Source organism: Eriocheir sinensis, chromosome 17 (assembly GCF_024679095.1).
Source record: "Eriocheir sinensis breed Jianghai 21 chromosome 17, ASM2467909v1, whole genome shotgun sequence".
NCBI lineage: Eukaryota > Metazoa > Arthropoda > Malacostraca > Decapoda > Varunidae > Eriocheir > Eriocheir sinensis.
In genome coordinates, this window is record NC_066525.1 from 8,122,001 (window position 1) to 8,143,701 (window position 21,701).

The window sequence follows — 21,701 nt, forward strand, 5'->3', positions numbered from 1 at the left end:
CTCTCCCCCTCCGTATTTTCTTCTTTTCTTTGTTCCTTTTTTTCTCTCTCCTTCTCCTCCATTTTCCTTTGTCTAGTCTCTTCATATTTTCTCCTCACACTTCACTTTATTCTTCAGTTTGCTTGTCTTCTTCTCATCTCTAACATTTCTGTCTTTTTTTTCTGTATTATTTTCTTATTTTTTGTTGCGCTCCTTCCATTTTCTCATCTTCTATCTCCTAATTTACTACTTCTAATTTTTCTCAACTCTCATTCTTTTATGCCTGTTCCTCTCTTTCTCATTATTTCCTACTTCCCTTTTCCTCCTCTTTTCTCTTTCTTCTTCTCTTCCAGCTTTTTATCGTCTACACTTCTCTCAGCATCCTTCTTCCTCCTATCTCCAATTCCTTCATTACTTTCCTCTTTATTTTCTACTCCTCTCATTTACTTTCCCTTTCCTTCGTTTTATCGTCTCCTCGTCTCGTATACTCTTCCCTAATCACCTTTTCCTTCCTCTCCCCTTACTTTATTACTCCCCTCTCCCTCTTCTATTGCTTCCCACCTCCCCGCATCTTCTCTCCCCCGCCGCCAGAGAGTCAGGGGTCAAGAATCTGGGATGGTCGAGGGGGTTGCCCGCTGACCACGACCACAGCACCAGCAGCATCAACAACAGCCCTTCTCCTCCTCCTCCTCCTCCTCCTCCTCCTCCTCCTCCTCCAGCTACTTGATCACCTGCCTCTCCATCTTCCGTTTTTGTCCGTACGTCTGTCGAAGCGCTCCTAATAAGCATCCTCTGGTCCCCTTTTAGCAAACTGGATGAAGGGATCGTGTTTGTTTTGGTGGCCTCCTGTTTGAAGTAGAGTCTAACCACACTGGAAGAGCCACGGAATAGGTTTGGATTCAATACGGCGGGATTCGGAGGAGGATTGAGGAGTACAGGAGGTCGGTGGGGGAAAGTAAAAAGAGTGAATGAAGGTTTATGAGCAGTACGTCTTGTCTTGCTCTCTGTGTTTTTCCCGCGAACAAGAAGATAAAGAAACATGACAAACGTAAACATTCCCTGTGACACAAAGGAGGGAGTGGACGAAGAATTGTGGAAAGAGCGTGTGGAGGAGTGGCGGGTAGTGGAGGAGGAGGAGGAGGAAGTGGAAGAGGAGTAGGAGGAGGAGGAGGAAGGTGTGAGTGGGGTATTGGGGGGGTAGGGGGGTGGATTCGTAGTAATCTTTTGTCTCTGTCTGTGATATTCAATTGTACAAATACAGCTCTTGTCAGTGTGAGTTATCTCCGGTTTATGATGTTACTTAGATTACTGTTGGGCGCGTGTTCGATTCCCTCCCCCCCTCCCATCTCTCCCTCTCCCTCTCTCTCTCTCTCTCTCTCTCTCTCTCTCTCTCTCTCTCTCTCTCTCTCTCTCTCTCTCTCCTGACATTTAATCTTTAGTGTACCAGTAATTTTACATTTTTTTTCTTGTGACAGCTTTGCTTGCAGATTAATTTAAGAATTGTGTATCTAATTAAACCGGAGAGAGAGAGAGAGAGTTATGTATGTGTGTGGGTGGTAGAGGGTGTGTATGGAAGTCTGTTTGATCTATGGGCAATGTGTGTGTGTGTGTGTGTGTGTGTGTGTGTGTGTGTGTGTGTGTGTGTGTGTGTTTGAATACATTATGATGGAGACTGCGGTGTAAATATGAGTAAGTGTGTATGTGGAAGAATGGCGGTACGTGTGTGTGTGTGTGTGTGTGTGTGTGTGTGTGTGTGTGTGTGTGTGTGTGTGTGTGTGTGTGTGTGTGTGTTTGGCTTACGTGGAGGGCAATGTATGTTTGTATGTGAGCAGGTGGTGTGTTTAAGAGGACAGAGGAAGGCAGGGTGAAGTGTGCTGAGGTAAGATGCAGTTAATATGTACCTGCTCATGCACATTATAAGTGGAGGGGCTTATGCTGATGTAGTACGTGTTAGTGTGTGTGTTTAGGTGCAGGTGTTAATACAAAAGAACGAAGAAGGATATGAGGTGGAGGGAGGTACGGTGAGGAGTGGTGAGGCGGGAAGAGGAGGCGTATCACGTAAGTATTGAAAGAGAGAAGTCGTATGGTGTTGTAGACGTGACTGTGTACAGGTATGGTGAGAGAGAGTGAGATATAAGTTAATAATACGAGTAAACATAGGGAGAGGGAAGTCGTATGGTGTTGTATATCGTGATTGTGTGCAGGTATGGTGAGACAGAGTGAGATATAAGTTAATAATAAGAGTAAACATGGGGAGTTTCAGTAAGGTGTGATGGTGATTAGGGGATGAGCAGCAGGTAAGTAGTGGGAGTGGAAAGTCGTATGTCTGTGTGTGTGTTTGTGAGCGAGTATGAACATAAGAACATAGAACATAGGGAGACTGCAAGAGGTTAACAAGAGTAATCATGATAGTGAGGTTAGGAAAAGAGGAACACCCTTTAAGTATCGCAAGTGGGAAGTCGGACGTATATTGGTGATTATGGTATGCTGAGGTGTGGCGAGGTATGGTAAGGTGAGGAAATAATTAACATCACCTGAGTATTGAGAGTGAGAAGGCGTAGTGATGTGCATGCGTGTTTGCGTGTAAGTAAGAGGAGGTAAGGAGACGGGAACATAAGAAGCAAAATGTAAGTATGACCATTGTGTAAGTACTGGGAATGGTAAAGCCTTATGGTGATATGTATTGTGCTTGTGTGTAGGTATAAAGAGGCTGTGTATTGTGAGCAAAGAAAGGACGCAAAATCTAAGTATGCTGAGGTATGGTGAGGAACGACTATTATGTAAGTATTGGGAATGGTAAAGCGTTGTGGTGATCTGTATTGTGCTTGCGTGTAGGTATAAGGAGGCTGTGTTGTGAGCAAAGAAATGAAGCAAAATGTAAGTAAGAGGAGGCATGGCGAGGTGTGGTAAGGTAAAGTACGACCATTATGTAAGTATTGGGAATGGTAAAGCCTTATGGTGATATGTATTGTGCTTGTGTGTAGGTATAAAGAGGCTGTGTGTTGTGAGCAAAGAAAGAAAGCAAAATCTAAGTATAAGGTATGGTAAGGTATGGAGAGGTGAGAAGGGGAGGAACACCAGGTAAGTATTGAAAGTGGAAAGCTGTATGTTGACGTGTACGTGTGTGTGTTTGTGTGTGGGTATGAGGAGGCTGTGTGTTGTGAGCAAAGAAAGAAAGCAAAATCTAAGTATGAGAAGGTATGGTAAGGTATGGAGAGGTGAGAGAAGGAGGAACACCAGGCATGTATTGAAAGTGGAAAGCTGTATGTTGGTGTGTATGTGTGTGTTTGTGTGTGGGTATGAGGAAGCTGCGTGTTGTGAGCAAAGAAAGGAAGCAAAATCTAAGTATGCTGAGGTATGGTAAGGTATGGAGAGGTGAGAGAAGGAGGAACACCAGGTAAGTATTGAAAGTGGAAAGCTGTATGTTGGTGTGTATGTGTGTGTTTGTGTGTGGGTATGAGGAAGCTGCATGTGGTGCGGTGAGGTAGGATCAGAGGAAGCAATATATAAGTAGTAAGCAAAGTCTGAGTGCTCCCCGCCGCGCTCGCTGGGTGGGGCATCCGGTTAGGCGCTCCCTTACGTCACTGGCCCATCCGCGAGGTCACACAAGGTCATATGAAGGGTGTGGGAGGCTCTTGACCTTACTCGCTCGTGACCCGACTCACGGCCAAGACTCATCTCCCCTCCGCAGCCTCCCTCACCCGCCTCATCTTCACTCACCTCCTCCTCCTCCTTCTTCTCTTCTTCTTCTCCCCCTCTTCTTGACCTTTCCCGGACCTCTCCTCAATTTTTTCCCTCCCCGGCCCTTGTTTCCCTTATCACTTCGGGTTCATTCTTTAACGTCTCTCGATTTCTTTTTCCCTTTAATTTTTTTCCCAAGATTCACCTTTTTTCCCTTCGTCATTCCCTCCTTACCTCTCCCTTATTTCGCTTTTCTTCACTTCCTCTCTCTCTCTCTCTCTCTCTCTCTCTCTCTCTCTCTCTCTCTCTCTCTCTCTCTCTCTCTCTCTCTCTCTCTCTCTCTCTCTCTCTCTCTCTCTCTCTCTCTCTCTCTCTCTCTCTCTCTCTCTCTCTCTCTCTCTCTCTCTCTCTCATTTTTTTCCCAAGATTTACTTTTTTTTCCCTTCGTCATTTCCTCTTTACCTCTCCTTTATTTCGTTTTTCTTCACCTCTCTCTCTCTCTCTCTCTCTCTCTCTCTCTCTCTCTCTCTCTCTCTCTCTCTCTCTCTCTCTCTCTCTCTCTCTCTCTCTCTCTCTCTCTCTCAACGCTCCCACCCACATCTCGTTTTCTCTTTACACTGACGTGGCATTCAGCGTCGGTACTTGAGCACATCTGATAACGCCGCTTCGCTAACAGGCCTCATGCTGTCTGTCTGCCCTCTCGCACCTTACATCCCTCACAGGAGATAACGCCTCAGCACGTCCTTACCCCAACACCACCTCGCATCTTCTCTCCCTTGTTTTAGCGCCTCCCGTTACGCACGTCTCATTTTCCTACCCTTGCCGTCTATGTTATGTTATGACGGTTCGCTTACTCACTCACTCTGCTTCATTACGTCCACCAAGAATGAGTTCTCTGTCTCGTTTTACCTCCTCAGAATTTATCTTTTGCCTCTCCACGCCTCATTGGTCGTTTCACTTTCCCTCTCTCCAATCCTCTTCCTCTTCCTCCAGCCTCCTCCTTCTTCCCTCCACTTATGCACTCAACTCATCCGTCTTCAATCCGTCACACTTCCCTTTCAAGCCTTGTCGTGTGTGTGTGTGTGTGTGTGTGTGTGTGTGTGTGTGTGTGTGTGTGTGTGTGTGTGTGTGTGTGTGTGTGTGTGTGTGTGTGTGCCCCTGGGTGCGCGCGCGCAAGAGAAGAAAAGGGAAAGGGGTAATTTAAAAAGCGAAGGTTAAGGATACCTTCCCTAACCTCAAGCCAAGCTTGTCATCATTGCAAACACACACACACACACACACACACACACACACACACACACACGTACAGACGCAAAGTCACCCAACCGAAAGCAATGAATACATTAGGTAAAAAAAAAGTTGCCGTCAATTTGAGCAGACTTATCACTTCACTGATTGGGAGGGAGTTTTTCGCGGGCGCGGCGCTCATCCCGGGTCTGGCGGGGGAGAAGGACGAGGAGCGGCGTGGCGAAGCGGTAAGCGGAATAAAAGTTAATTCTGTGCTGCCGCGGGAACGAGTCGAGCGGCGATCACACCGCCTAAAAGGACCAGTCCTGCTTGGCGGACGAACCGACACGAGAAAGAAAGCTGTATTGACGAAGTGTGTTCGTGAGGGGGAGGACAGTCCGAGGTGAAAGTGTAGAGATGAGAAATTAGACGGAAAAGCGAGAGTGCCCTAGAAAGGGGAGTAGAGAATGCGAGAGGTCGGCGGGCCGTGGGGAACCGGGCAGTCCAAAAAACCAGGGTGAGAGTGCCTCGAAGCCTCGTGTACCCGCGAGGGCTGACCGGCGGAGAGGGCCTCTTGGCTCGCTGGGCTTCTCATAACAACTGGCTGCTACTACGACAAGTCACTTCAGCTGCAAGTGGTCATTGTAAGCAAGACAAGCAAACAATAAACAGGAGTGTAAATGGAGAGAGTTTGGGTAGGGAAAGGCCTTTGCGTACACTAGCCTGAGTGGTCCTTTCTTTCCGGATGGTTTTTATTCTGCAGTTGTTTCAGCGAGGACCGTAAGCAAAAAAGTCACTATGGGTGTGTGCGGCGAGGACGCTGCGGGGCTCCTGACAGCCGCAGGAAGATGTTCTCCTCGCCGGGATGACGCGTCGCCTCCTCCACCCCGTGTTTAGCTTCCAAGGGTGAACGTCCTCGGCGGGACTCCCAACCTTTTTCGCCCCGACGCAGTGACACACCCAGGAAGCGAGTGAGGCTGCGGTGTGCCGGGGTGCGCGTGGCTGTTTTTCGGCCGGGCCATCACGGGCATTGAGTACTGATCCTGAGCGACCCCGCGGTGCCCGGAGACGCTGGCCCGGAACAACACACTGCCTGACGCTCCTCCGCGGGTCAGGAGGCGGGCGATGCATGACTGGAGGACACGCGCTCTCACCGTCCTGCAGGAGTCTACCGGCGACAATAACAACGGACGAGGCACCATAAGTTACCGTCCTCATCCCCACAGAGGTTCTTAGCGGCCGTGTTATGCCCATCGTGTTCTGCCCATCCCCTCCATGCTCACCCACAGCCACTTCTCTCCGGCTCAATTACCACCACCAGTTTATGGCAACGCCGGTGTTTCACGCGGCAAGGAGATACCAGGAGGGTCTTTAAGGGTACAAACAAGGGTGAGGAAGAGGAGGCCAGAGGCGAGGGCGAGGCGGTTATCGAGTGAGGTGCATGGGTACAGGAGAGGCTGGCGGGGGGTTCGGGCGAGGAGAATAATGGGAGCTGCGGGGATGGGATGGGTACTAAGGAAGAGGAGTTCAGATATGGAGATTGTGCAGCGGGCGCCAGAGGGTGAAACAATGATACAGGGACCCGGAAGCAGACGAAGAAAATGGGTACACGTGTGAATGAGGGAGAGGTGAGTGTGCGAGCGAGGGAGAGATGAGTACAGACGGAGGAGGAGAATGCAGACGAAGGAAGGGGTACAGACGAAGGAAGGGGTACAGACGAAGGAAGGGGTACAGACGAAGGAGAAGGGTACAGACGACGGAGGGGTTTACATACAAACGCAGGAAGAGGGGAAAGATATGGAGAGGCAGGATCATACGAGGAAGACCCGGATACAGACAAGGAAGAAGCGGGTACAGACACGACAGAAGCGGGTGCAGGCGTGGGACAGGCGAAGGGGGGTGGGGGTACGGCGAAGGAGGGAGGGTACAAGCGGGTGACCGTGTGCCGCACATTCCTGTTCCCTGCAGCTGCCGGTTCACGCCGCCCTCCGCCCTTGCTTATGTATAATAAACTGGTGCATCTCAGCTCCTTAACAGCTTTCAGTATTGTAGAAATAAATGTCTTGTGTCCCTAAACTACAAAAAATCTACAAATCGATCCTTAAAACAACGAAACGTCTCATAATAAATAACATATGCGAGGCTTTATCAGTTAAGGAGGTTCTGAAAGGCTGAAAGGAACACAACCTCTGCCTCTTGCGTTGCAGCCTTGATCACCAGCTCCAGGTGCGGCGGTGAGGCTACTGGCTGGCCTGTTGTCCCTCGGCCGTCAGGGGGAAACGCCAATCAGGGCTCCTTATCGGCCGCGGCTCAAAAGCTTCGCCCGCCACCCACTACTCACCTCACGTCCACGCAAATGGGGAGAGAGTTTCAGGCGCCCTCCCGAAGCTCCACACAAAGGAGGGGAGGGCGGGCGCGGCACCCCACACGCGGATTTCTCTCTTTTGTTTCACTTGTGGATCCCGCGGCCTCGTGCATCAGATAGAGTGAGTGACTCGGCCGATCTGATGGAGAAGGGAAGTCAGCCGAACGTGACCCCTCCCGAGTACGTGACGCTACAGTTCCGGAGGCACACACGACGGCAACCTGCGGGAGTACCCAGGCTCTGCACACTGCCGGGCCGGTGCCTTGCCCTGCCGCCTCACCGAGGAAATGGTGCCATTCCACTACACCTCGGTGTCTCACACACACACACACACACACACACACACACACACGGAATAGACAGCATAAAAAGGTTGAAAATGGCATATACTAACGTAGATATTCAATGTCGAAGAAGCTGGAAATAAATGATTTCTTAATGGAAAAAGAACTTGACATCATGTGTCCTGTGGAGAACAAGTTAAGTGAGAATGTTAATATCCAGGTGGGAGATGGTAACATAGATTATAGAGACAAAAAAAAAAAGGGGGGGGGGGGGGAGTGGTGATGGCAACGAAGAACGGCATACATGTGGAGAATGTGAAAATGGCGGATGTAATAAACATGAAAATACCAACCAGAGGCAGTGACGAGAGAGAAATCACAGTGGCGTAATGAAAAACTGACAACATAATCTTGATGAGCGAATTTAATTGTAAGGAGGTCCACTGGGAAGAGTATGACACAGGAGAAAGTGAAGATTCATGGGCAGCACACTATCAAACATAACCATGAATAATGTACTAATGACCCAGTGGGTCAAAGAAGAGACAAGAAATAGAAATGACACCTCAGCAAAGCTAGATTAATTGCTGACCCAAAATTCAGACGTGCTTCAAGATTCAAAACACCTGTGTTCCATAGGACAAAGTGATCATGTAGTGATTGAGATCCAAACGATAGAAGGGAGGAGTCTATCAGCACGGAACGAGTTATACCAACAAGGAAGATACAACTATAAAGGATAGAAAGCCCAGACTCGTGGACTCGGAATTACATGCACCGCGTGGCGGCGTGAGCGGAGGGAAGGTGTTTGGTTTGCTGCCACATTCGCCGGCGGCGAGGCACAGGAATAAGGCTGGGTCCGTAACCACAGATAGACAGTTTCTTTTTAGTGCTGTCAAATTGAAACACGTGAAAGTATTTTTCTTCCATAAAAGACCAGACCGTTTTGGAACTAACTAATTATTGTGGCGAAGAGACCGGAGAAGCTCCATAAGGGAGGCGATAGTTCATGTCTGCTTGATTAACAACATTAACCTTGGCGACCCTCGGATCGGGCACTGACTCCCCCTCCCGCCCAGCGACGCAGCGCTCCTCACGCGAGCCGCGGGACCAGGAAGTGTCGCCGCGCGGAAGAGTTCGCTGTGGTTTTCCCTCTCTTGCAACTGATAATTTACTGCTCAAATAATAGTGATGGAAGCGCAAAAAACAAAGTTATGTTTAGGTAGCTCTCTACTTTAGCTTCTGAGGCTTGTCCGATAGCCACGATGACGGGCTCAAAACATCTCTCCTCGTCTGTCTGTTGGAGTCTGACAGTGATATACTGACTGTAGAGTCGCTGTTTGGACCCAGTGTTTGATTCTTCAGCTGGAAAAATATAGAAAGAATCTCTCTCTCTCTCTCTCTCTCTCTCTCTCTCTCTCTCTCTCTCTCTCTCTCTCTCACACACACACACACACACACACACACACACACACCAGGAGCGGGGCGGGTGATGGGTAATGGGCAGCGGGTCAGTCTCGCCGCTGAGTGACCAGTCGCTCTGACCTTTGAAGGGCCGGCAGGTGGGGAGCCGCTGCGTCAGGTGCAGGCTCTCCTTCCGTCCTCCCGCATGAAAATGAGAGGTGTTATGAGGCGAGAAAGAAAACGGGATGTCGATTGGTACTTTCAAAACAGGTTGTTGAGAAAGGTTATCTTCCTCACTGCTCGCCGCGCCACCAGGCTGTTATTCACCCCCTGACCGACGGCCTACACCGTTCATCAACAGTCGAGCGTGTGTTAAGGTGGAGGGATTGCGGGTGGGGAGGGGGAAAAGGGGAAAATATGAAGAGTCGAGTGAACACTTTCCAAACAGGTTGACAGGAAAGGTTCGTTAGTGTCTGAGCGTGTCAAGGGACTCCGTGGCTGCTGGCAAGGCTGCGGACGTAATGATTCACGCCGCGGAGAAGAGAAGGGACGGAAATTACATTCGTGGCGCTAAACTTTACGTGCCGCTACTTCCCCGACCTTCCCGAGGCCGACGAGGGTGAAGGGGCCTTGCTCTCCTCTAGGCGGCAGGAGCGGCGGCAGCGGTGGTGGCGGTCACGCGCGAAGGGGATGAGCGCGTCTGACACACGTTTTTTTGTTCATGATGTAACCTGGAACTTTTACCTGCCCGGCCCCTACCTGTGTGCACCTCCCGCTCCCTGACACGCCCTCCGCGCCTCTCCCTTCCCGACCTCCCGACCTCCTCCCGCTCAGACAGGGCCATCTGCATCACCCCGTCTGCCTCTCTGTTTGTCTCCTTATCTCTCTCCCGTCCTGTCTTGTACATCAGTCTTATTTCTCTTCCCTTTCCTTCCCTTCTCTTCGGTGTGTGTGTGTGTGTGTGTGTGTGTGTGTGTGTGTGTGTGTGTGTGTGTGTGTGTGTCAGATTTTTTTTTTTTTTTGCATTACTCAGCAGTTGAATATAATCTGCTGGCTATCTTTATGGACAAAAACTGCAACGTAACACTCTTGCTACACTGTATAATCCGACAATAAATTATTTTCAAGGGTAACATATAGAGTTGAATAGTAATGAGTGGTCTATAAACCTATCTATCCATCTGTGTGTGTGTGTGTGTGTGTGTGTGTGTGTGTGTGTGTGTGTGTGTGTGTGTGTGTGTGTGTGTGTGTGTGTGTGTGTGTGTGTGTGTGTGTGTGTGTTCGTGAGTCCCGTTCCCTGTGGTCAAAGGTGACGTCCTGGGCTCACTACACCTGGCAAGGAACACACCTGGCGAGCACCTCCATGCACACAACACACCTGTCACTTCCTCAACACTGACAGGTAATGGAGGTAGGAGTGTGTGTGTGTGTGTGTGTGTGTGTGTGTGTGTGTGTGTGTGTGTGTGTGTGTGTGTGTGTGTGTGTGTGTGTGTGTGTGTGTGTGTGTGTGTGTGTGTGTTTGCCTAAGGGGTCATGGGGGTGGTGGGAACACTGTCTCTTGCCTGATTGCTTTGCCTTCTTTTCAATGGGTTCAAGACATGGATTGGAAAGAAAAAAGAAAGAAAAGAAAATCACTGACAATACTGCTGATGATTATATGACATTCTAATTGTAACTGCAACAAGAGCAACAGCAACTACTACTACTACTACTACTACTACTACTACTACTACTACTACTACTACAACTACAACTATCATCAACAAAGCAAACACCAGACCCAGTACTATTTCTCTACTCTCCAAATCACCTCCCGTTCCTTCCCCTTTAAATCACTCTTTCTTGTAAATGCGGTAATATATATGCACATACGATCACCAGAAAAGGTCATGGACGAAGCGGAGTAACGAGATCGTGATAAACAATTAAGGGAGTCGAGAGAAAGGTGAATAACGATGAGGGGACGTGAAGGATGAGTGAAGGAAGGAAGGAGGGAAGGAAAAGAGGAAGAGAGGAAAGGAGGATGGGGTCACAGGTCCGTGGGGAAGAGGAGGAATATGCTGAGGTGAAAGTGAATCACAGTCAGACGGGCAGAAGATCGGGGGTGGGTTAGGTTGGGTTGGGTTGGGGTGGTGTGAGGTGAGGTTGGGAAGTGAGGTTGGATTCCCTACTTCCTCAACCTCACTTCAGCTTCCCCACTCAACCCCCTACCGCCCTTGGTCATTCCTTCCTTCCTTCCTTCCTTCTCCAATACTGACTTACTCTCCTATCTGTCTATCTTTCTCTATGCTCCCTTCTTCCTCAACCTCAACTTCACCTTAACTTCCCCATTCCCACCCTTCGCCCTTCCTTCTTTCTTCCTTCCTTCCCCTCCTTCTTACTCTCGTGCGTGACTGTCATCCTCAACCTCATCCTCCCTCAACTTCCCCACTCACTCGCCATCCTTGGTTCTTCTTTTCTTCCTCCCCCACCTCCTACTTACTCTTCTACGTGTCTCCATTCTTCCCCAAACTCCCCATCACTGAACTTCCCACTCACAACCCCATCTTTGATCCTCCTTTCCATCCTTTCTTCCCCACTTCCTATTTATTCTACTATGTGTCTACTTTCTTCCCCAACCTTCTCCTTCCTTAACTTCCCCACCCATGCACACCACATCCTTTACTCTTCCACTCTACTCTCGTCCCTACTTGGCATCTCGTGTGCGTGTCTGTCTGTCTGTCTCTTAATCTGCCTCGATCTGTCTCTCTCTCCCTCTCTCTCTTTCTCCTGCTGCGCGAGTTTTTCTTTTGTTTCTTGCTTTTTATTCCTTGTTTTTATGCGATCTTCATCTCGTCCTCCTCCTCCTCCTCCTCCATCTCCGTTAATCTCTGCTCTCTGTTCTCTCTTTTTTTTCTCTTTTATTCCCTTTCCTCCTCTAGCTCTTCTCCTTCCTCTTTGCCTGATGTTCTTTTTTTTATATTTTACGTCTCTCTCTCTCTCTCTCTCTCTCTGTGCTTGTCTGTCTCTTCTCACGTATTCCATCTTCCTCCATTCTCTGTTCCTCGACGTCTTTCTCCTTTTGTCTTCTTTTTTTCTTATTTTCTCTCCATTATTATTCCTTTCTCCTCCCACACTGCCTCTCTCTCTCTCTCAAGTCCTTTCCCCTTATTCCTGTTCCTTCTTTCTTATTTCCTTGTTTGCTGTAATGTCTTTGTGTTATTTTTTTTCTCTGTCTCTGTCTGTCTTTCTGTCTCTCTTTTTGCTGCTCTCTACTCTTTTCTTCCTTTTTCGTAACTATTCCTCTCCTATCCCTCCTTCAGTCCCTTTGTCATACTTTTTTTTCTTTCTCTCCTTTCCCTTCTTCCTATCTTTCTTCGTCCGTCTCTTTGCTCTTGTCTTTCTTCTTTGGTACTTCGTCTTCCTCAGCCTTTGCTCTTCTTCCCATCCATGTCTTTCTATTTCAGTTTTTATCTTTCTCTCTTTCTTCACTCTTCTTTTCGTCTCTCACTATGTTCCCGTCCATGTTTTTCTATCTCATTTTTTATCTCTCTCGCCCTCTCTCTCTTCACTCTTCTTCTTTCGCAAATTTCCTTCTTCTTCTTTTCTTCTTTGTTGTCTATTACCTTCTTTGTCAGAGTGGTATTTCTTGGCTGCCATTTATTCGTCTTCCTCAGTTCTAATCTTCAATCTCTCTCTGTCTAGTTCTCTCTCTTACTTTCCTTAAATTCCTCACTGTTATTTATTCTTCGTCGTTTTCTATCGTTATCATCCTTCTATGTCTCGTTCTCATTCTTTTAGTTCTCTTACATTAATTTTCTTCGCTGTCAATTAACCCTCGTCATTCTTTATATTTATCTTCCTTTTCTTTTTGTCTCGTCTTCATTATCTTGCTCTTCTTCTTCGTTGTCATATTCCCCTCTCTCTCTTTATCGCCATCTTCCTTCTCTGTCTTGTTCGGCCTCTTTCTCTCCTTAACCTTTTCGATGTCATTTATTCTTTACCGTTCTAAATCCTCTTTCTCCATTTCTCTCTACCTCTATCTCTCCCTAATTTCTTCTCTGCCATCTATTCCTCGTTGTGACTCAGCTTCTATCTCTAATAAAATTCTCTATCTGTTTTTTTCCTTGTCATGCATTCCTCCCATTTTCAATCTTCGTCTTCCTTCTCTTCCTCTTTCTCTGTCTCTCTCTCTCCCTCAAATTCCTTCCTCTACCACTCAGCACTTCCATTACGGTGACCTCTCAGGTTCTCGCTCTCTCTGGAATTTGCTTTCGTCACCTGATTTGTGGACAAGGGACACACACACACACACACACACACACACACACACACACACACACACACACACACACACACACACACACAGATAGACAGACAGATAGATAGTGAAAGATAAAGAGAGAGGAGAAGAAGAAAGAACAGAGTAAATAATAAGATGTATACAAAAAAAACACATATAAGAAAAACATATTGAGAGAAAGAGATTAGATAAGATGAAGATAAGAGATGATGACAGAGGAAATAATGAGATGTGGACAAACCAAACACAAGAAAAACATAACAATACGAACAAGAGGAAAAGGAAGAACAAGAACACGAACCAAACCACAAGTACAAGACACTCAAAAAACGACACACACACACACACACACACACACACACACACACACACACACACACACACAACCACACAAAAAAGGAACCCAAAACGCAAGACCCATCCTCTCTCTCCATCACACACCCACACCCCAGTCCCCCCCAAAAGACCCCCCCCACACAAAAAAAAAGACCCAAGACCCAAGACCCAAGACCCATCCCACTCTCCATCTCTCCATTACACAAGCCAGCCCCCCCACCCCCCCACTCCAACACCCACCCACGGCACCTTACCTGTATGCTGGGGCGCGCAGGTGAGAAGGTCCTCCAAAAGCGCTCAGAACCTGTGGGGGACAAAAAAGGGAGTGTCAGAACCTCTTTACCGCCTATGTGACTCGCTTTACCCTGAGTAAATGAAGAGAGAGAGAGAGAGAGAGAGAGAGAGAGAGAGAGAGAGAGAGAGAGAGAGAGAGAGAGAGAGAGAGAGAGAGAGAGAGAGAGAGAGAGAGAGAGAGAGAGAGAGAGAGAGAGAGAGAGAGAGAGAGAGAGAGAGAGAGAGAGAGAGAGAGAGAGAGTAACATCCAGAATGACCACGATGGGGTAGCGGAGGTGAAAGTGAAGGGAACGCCCGTCTAGCTTTGTGGTGCCCTCTGAGACGCTGGGAAGGAGGAGGAGGAGGAGGAGGAGGAGGAGGAGGAGGAGAAAAGAGAGAAGGAGAGGTCATCGCTGGAGTCAGTAAGCCACCGGAAAAGGAGGAAGAGGAAGATGAGGAGGACAAGAAGGAAGAACATAGGAAGAACAAACAAAAGCAGACTTATTGGTATATAGCGAGGAGGAGGAGGAGGAGGAGGAGGAGGAAGACGAAAAAAAGAGGGAGGGAAAAAAGAGGAGAAAGAGAGAGAGAGGTCAGGGCAGAAGTCAGCAAGTCACCAGAGAAGGAGGAGGAGCAGGGGAAGGAAGAGAAGGAGGGGGAGGAAGAGAAGGAGAAGGAGGAGGAGGAGGAGGAGGAGGAGGAGGAGGAGAAAAAAGAAGGTGAAGAAGAGGAGAAAGAGAAAGAGAGAGGGGTCATCGCGGGAGCCACTAATTCACCGCTAGTATATGAGGTCATCGTGAGGGAGAAGGGAGGAAGGGAGGGAAGGCAGAAGGGAGGGTAGTGACACGACAAAAAGATAGCGTAAAAGATGGACAAGGGAGGGGCGCGGACATACACACGTGGGCGTCAGGTATGGGAGGAAGAGGAAGGGAGGGGGTGAAGTTACCTGAAGAAGTGTTACCTGGAGGAGTGTAAGGGTCATAGAGGGAGTGGCAGGTCACGAAGGGAGTGGTAGGGCAGGACGCGCAGGGCAGGAAGGAAGGGTCATGGTTTTAGGAAAGTATCAATATTAGGATAAAACACAAACCCCGTAGTGGGACAGGGAGGGGCACGAAGGAGGGGCGGGGCGGGGCGGTCCGGGGCGAGGGGGGGCGTGGGTGTAAGGGAAGGGAAGGCAGGCGCGAAGGGCAGAAGGAGGGGGTAGAGGGGAATGGAGAAGGAGAGGAATAAAAGACAAGAAAAACAAAAATAAGAAGCAAAGACAGATAAATAGATTGCTAGATAGATAGAGGAAGAGAAAACAAGTAATGGTGGGTGATTGAAAGACAGACAAGAGATAGAGGGAGGGAAGAATGCAGGGAGAGAGTAAAGAAAGAGAAGAGAAAGAAAAGGAAAGGGAGAGTGGAGGCAAGAATGAGGAAGGGAAGATGGAAAATGAAAGTGGGAGGAAGACAGGAAAGAAGAAAGAGAGGAAAACATTGACAGAGGAAACAAGCGAAGAAGGGATGAAGGAATGGAAATCGAAAAAAAAGAAAGACGGAGTGAAAGAGCAAAGAAGGGAAGAAAAGATGAAAGGGAGAGGGAAAAGAGAGAAGAAAGAGAGAGTAAGGGACATAGGGAGGAAGTGTGTGGGTGTGCAGGAAGGTCACACACACACACACACACACACACACACACACACACACACACACACACACACACACACACACACACACACACACGGGCACACACACTTGGATATATTAGAACATAAAGTTAAATATACACGTGGAATGACCGTGTAACGTTTTTTCCTTCACTCGCGTCGCATTAAGTTAAATGTTTCCACGCGAACCCAACTGAATATTTTCTTTCTATTCCTTTAGTTACCCTTCTGTGCGCAATTACTTCCCAACACACACACATATCCGATTTTCAGTGTATGAACGGCGTGGATAGATAGATAGATAGATAGATAGATAGATAGATAGATAGATAGATAGATAGATAAATAGATAAGTAGAGAGATAAAATATTAGAAACTAGAAAAGATAAGAAAAAGAAAGATAAAATGAAGAAAAAAAGAAGATTGAGACAGGAAAATAAGATAAGAGAAGAAATGAGAGAGAGAGAGAGAGAGAGAGAGAGAGAGAGAGAGAGAGAGAGAGAGAGAGAGAGAGAGAGAGAGAGAGAGAGAAACGTATGTAGGTGTACCATGGAAAAATGACTCAATGTCCTTTAACGCGCGCACACACACACACACACACACACACACACACACACAGCTATCCCCTCCCCTTCCCCCCACTCCCACACGAAGTTCAAAACAGAAAAAAAGCAAATCAACAACAAATATAAATAAAAAAACTCAATCTCACCAACAACAATAATTGCACAAACCAGAGAAAAAATGAGAGAGAGAGAGAGAGAGAGAGAGAGAGAGAGAGAGAGAGAGAGAGAGAGAGAGAGAGAGAGAGAGAGAGAGAGAGAGAGAGAGAGAGAGAGAGAGAGAGAGAGAGAGAGAGAGAGAATAATAAAAATCCTGCAGGAAATACATTGAGGGAAATTTTTAGTGCCGTGTAATGTGTTCACGAGAATAAGTAATTACGCAAGCTATACAAAGACGAGGAAGACAAAGAAGAGAAAAGAGCGGGCAAAGAAAAATAGATATGCTGTTACAGAGAAAGCAAAGAGAAGGGGCGAGCAGGGAGATGGAAGAGGAGGAGAAGAGCAGGAGCAGGAGGAGGAGGAGGAGGAGGAGGAAGAATGAGAAGTACAAAAGAACGAAGGGAAAGAAGGAGAAAAAGAGGAGGAGGAGGAGGAGCAAAAGGGTAAGAAAGAAGACGAGAAAAAGAAGAGGAGCAGAAAGGAAGGAGGAGGAAGGAGGAGAAGTACAAAAGGACGAAGGGTAAGAAGAAGGATAAAAAGGAGAAGGAGGAGGAGCAGCAGGGGAAGAAAGAAGACGAGAAAAAGAAAAGAAGGAGCAGGAAGGAAGGAGGAAGAGGAAGAATGAGAAGTACAATTTGGACGAAGGGGAAGAAGAAGGAGAAAAGGAGAAAGAGAAGGATGAAGAAAGGAGGAAGAAAGAAGACGAGAAAATGAAAAGAAGGAACAGGAACAGGAAGAAAAGGAGGAAATAGTGTTGGATGGATCAGGATATGCAAGAGAAAAGAATAACTATGCGAAGTCAAAGAGGAAGAAGTGATGAAAGAGAAGGAGGAGGAGGAGGAGCGGGTGGAGGAGGAGGATCGGGTGCGGTGGTGGAGAGAAAAACAAACATATAATAAAGACATAAGAATGGAGCCAGTCTGAAGGTATACATACATCATAATACGTGACCTTTCCCTAGTGTGTGTGCGTGTGTGTGTTTAGATAGATAGATAGATAGATAGAGAGAGAGAGAGAGAGAGAGAGAGAGAGAGAGAGAGAGAGAGAGAGAGAGAGAGAGAGAGAGAGAGAGAGAGAGAGAGAGAGAGAGAGAGAGTAAAAGTGAGACAGCGGACTTTTGCATGCTGATAAAATTGGTAACATTGTTGATTACTCTCTCTCTCTCACACACACACACACACACACACACACAAAAGATAAGATAAGATAAGACAAGGTCAGAAAAATGAAGAGGAGAAAGAGAAAGGAAAGAACAGATGACGAACAGGAAGAAAAAACAAGAAAACAAGAAAGAAAAGAATGGCAGAGTAAAATAAATAAAGAGTATGAGTTCAAGAAAAATATTATATGAAAGAAAATGCACAAAGAAAACAAGAACGAAAAAAATATAGAAAGAAAGAGAAAAAAAAAACGCAAACCCGCAACCAAGAATCTCAACCACATCAACTTAATGTACTGCAAGTCTTCAGAGAGAGAGAGAGAGAGAAAAAAAAAAAGAGAGAGATCGAGAGATAGTGAGGGGGAGAAGAAAAAAAATAAAAATACCTCACGATCAAGCAGAACAACACGTCAATGCACTAATGAACACGGAGGAAGAAGGAAGAAGGGAGGAGGAGGAAGTAGAAGGAGGAGGAGGAGGAGGAGGAAGAGCAGCCTGAACAGGGGTATCCCGAGGCGCCTCAGCTCTTAATGATGTGTTCTGTTAGGAAGGGGAAGGAAGGCAAAGAGAATAGAGAAGACGAAGGCAAAAGAAGCACAAAAGGTAAAAGAGGAGAGGAAGAAGTAAAAGTAGACGTGTTTTTTTCTGAAAGAGGGACGAAGGCAAAGAAGAGAGGGAGAGAATATATATAGAGAGTGTTCTGTTGGGAAGGGGAAGACAGGTAAAGGGAAGAGAGAGGACGAAGGCAAAAGAAGAAAAGATATAAGAGGAAAAAAGTAGAAGTGGACGTGGTTTTTCTGAAAGGGGGACGAAGGCTAAGAAGAGAGGGAGAGAAGAGAGAGTAGAAGGTTAGAGGACGAAGGCAGAGGACGAAGAGAAGGTGAGGGAGGAAAAGTAAGAAGCAGGGGTTGATGATCTCTGTTAGGAAGTTTAAGAACGACGGAAAATAAGGTGGAAAAAAAGAGGAACGGTGAGGTGGATGAGTACGGGTGAAGACAGGCAAAAAGGACTAAGAGAAGTGACGAAAGAAAGGAGGAAGAAGGAGCAAGAAAAGGAAGGTTAGGGAACGAAGATATATGAGAAGAGGAGGGATAAAGAGGAACTAGAGGAGGAGATAGGGAAAAGAAGTAAAAGGATGAGAAGAAGCAGAATACGAAGAGAGAGAAAAGGATAACAGAGGAAGGTTAGAGAAAGAAGAGATAGAAGAGAGGAATGAGGAGCGAAAATTAGCAAAAAGAGAATAGAGGAAAGACGACCAAAAGAGAAGAAGAAAAAAGGAGAGGAAATGGAAGTGAAGAAGTGGAAAAGAGAGAAGAAATGTGAGGAGAGAGAGAGAGAGAGAGAGAGAGAGAGAGAGAGAGAGAGAGAGAGAGAGAGAGAGAGAGAGAGAGAGAGAGAGAGAGAGAGAGAGAGAGAGAGAGAGAGAGAGAGAGAGAGAGAGAGAGAGAGAGAGAGAGAGAGAGAGAGAGAGAGAGAGAGAGAGAGAGAGAGAGAGAGAGAGAGAGAGAGAGAGAGAGAGAGAGAGAGAGAAAATAAAGTTGAACGACTTGAGGTAGGAAAAAAAGGAAAAATAGATAAGAATAAAAAAAGGGATGAAGAAAAAGCAAATGAAGTGGAATAAGAAGAGGAGGGGGAGGAGGAGGAGGAGGAACACAAAGGAAGAACAAACAACAGCAAACCTGATGGTCCTTACGAGGCTGTTTGTGACAAGCTACACTAACTATCTAATCAATGGTGCACAAAGGGGGAAGAGAAAGAGATAACTAATGGTAGATGGAGGGAACGAGATGAAGGTGAATACAAGAGATAAAAACCACAAAGATAAGAATTAATGGGAAAAAGAAAAGCAGAGAACGGTCAAGGAAAATCAAAGAGGGAATATGAAAAGATGGCGGTGGTGATGGTGGTGGTGATGGTGGTGATGACACTCCTGGTGATGGTGATGGCGGTGGTGATGGTGGTGGTAACAATGGTGGTGATGACACTCCTGGTGATGGTGATGGCGGTGGTGATGGTGGTGAAAGGCTACTCACACACAATCACCATAAACCAAAACCAGCAATAAAACAACTCAAACAAAACACAACACACACATACACACGCACGCACACAAACGCATAAAAATAAAGAGCGCCACGCATGGAGCTAAACGCAAAAGCAATAATAATTATACCCAAAGGCGACAATAAAGAGACGAGCGCTGATTCTTACGAGCCCTCAGACAAAGACTCGATCAGCGTCCAGGGCCACGCGTCTAATGGACCATTGTGGAAGGCGGAGGACTTGTAACGCCCACAGAACGCCGGTGACATGAGGGCGGACCGCATTAGATAGATAGTCCAGAGGTAAAAAAAGGACAACAAAAACATGGACAGTAACACAATGAATAAAAGACAGGTAGAAACAGGTAGAGTCAATAGTGAAGGGACTTGTAACACCTCAGAGCGCCGGTGACACGAGGGTGGGGCGTACTAGATAGATAGTCAGAGAGGAAAAAAAGGACAGCAAAAACATGGTCATTGATACAGAGACACAGCCAACAGGGGAGGACTTGTAACACCTCAGAACGCCGGTGACAAGAGGGTGGAGCGTACTAGACAGATAGTCAGAGAGGAAAAAAAGACAGCAAAAACATGGTCATTGATACAGAGACACGTGCAGGCAGAGACACAGCGAATAGGGGAGGACTTGTATCACCCCTCATGCTATAGACACAAGGGTGGAGCGCACGCGATCGATAGCCAGCGTGAAAATAAAGGGATAGCAAAAACATGGAAGGTAACACAATGAATATAAAGACAGACAGAGACACAGAGTAACAGCCAAGTAGAGAGGGAGTCATGAACACCTCAGACTCTAAAGACACGAAGGTGGAGCGGCCTAGACAGAAACCCAAGGAGGAAAATAAGGCAACAAAAATATGGGCAGAGCTACAGTGAATATAAAGACAGATAGATTAACACCCAGACAGTCAATCATGAAGAGAGTTGTATCACACATCAGAATGCTATAGACACGCGGGTGGAGCGCTTGAGATAGATACGAAACCAGTGGATGTTAAAGGAAGGTAAAAACATGGTCACTGATACAAATTAATACAAAGGCGCGTGATGGAAGAGAAGCAGGAGGTAGCCAAAAGGGAGAGGACTTGTAACTCACCTCAAATACTGGTGACACAAGGGTGAAGAGCACGGGGTAGAGCGCCGAAAGGGTAAAAAAGGAAGATAAAAACATGGTCAGTAATGCAAAAGAATACAAAGGCACGTGATGGAAGAGAAGCAGGAGGGAGCCAAAAGGGAGAGGACTTGTAACTCACCTCAAATACTGGTGACACAAGGGTGAAGAGCACGGGGTAGAGCGCCGAAAGGGTAAAAAAGGAAGATAAAAACATGGTCAGTAATGCAAAAGAATACAAAGGCACGTGATGGAAGAGAAGCAGGAGGGAGCCAATAGGGAGAGGACTTGTAACACACCTCAAATACTGGTGACACAAAGATGAAGAGAACAGGATAGAGGGCCAGAGGGGTAAAAAAGGAAGATAAAAACACGAAACTGAATATAACGACAGCCAGAGTAACAGGTAGACAGCAAAGAAGAAAGGGACCCAAGCTCACCTCAAGATCTAGATACTCGAGGGTGGAGTACATGAGATGGAGAGCAAGGTGAGAAAAGACAGCAAAAACATGGTCACTGATACAAAAAAATACAAAGGCACGTGATGGAAGAGAAGCAGGAGGTAGCCAATAGGGAGAGGACTTGTAACTCACCTCAAATACTGGTGACACAAGGGTGGAGAGCACGGGATAGAGCGCCGAAAGGGTAAAAAAGGAAGATAAAAACATGTCACTGAGAATATAACGACAGCCAGAGTAACAGGTAGACAGCAAAGAAGAAAGGGACCCAAGCTCACCTCAAAGTCTAGATACTTGAGGGCGGAGTGCATGAGATGGAGAGCAAGGTGAGAAAAGACAACAAAAACATGGTCACTGATACAAAGACACGTGCGAGTAGAGACACAGGTAGACAATAAAATAGGAAGGGACTCGTAGCACACCTCAAATCATGGTGACACGAAGGTGGGACGCACTAGATAGATAGAGTCAGTGGGTAAAGAATAGGATAGCAAAAACATGGACAGTGCTACAAAAGAATATAAAAACACGTGCAGGAGGAGAAACAGGTGAACAGCCAATAGGAGAAGGCTTCTAAAACACATCAGAATGAAACGCAATGAGAAAGTCTGAGGGTGAAAACGGGAAGATAAAAGCATGAACTATGACACAAAGACTAAAGACAAGGAGAGTAACAGATAGTCAGCGCCTCGAACGCAGAAGACAGAAGGGT

At 46.9% G+C, this 21,701-nt stretch overlaps 1 protein-coding gene across 3 annotated transcripts in view; it reads right to left on the minus strand.

The window, feature by feature from the left end:
* Positions 1-21,701, minus strand: part of LOC126999897 (uncharacterized) — a 171,449-nt gene that overhangs the window by 68,152 nt on the left and 81,596 nt on the right. For all 3 annotated transcript variants that reach the window (XM_050863024.1, XM_050863026.1, XM_050863023.1), the window contains exon 3: positions 13,813-13,862. The gene's annotated coding sequence lies outside the window, so the exon portion shown is untranslated. The remainder of the gene's footprint in view (positions 1-13,812; positions 13,863-21,701) is intronic.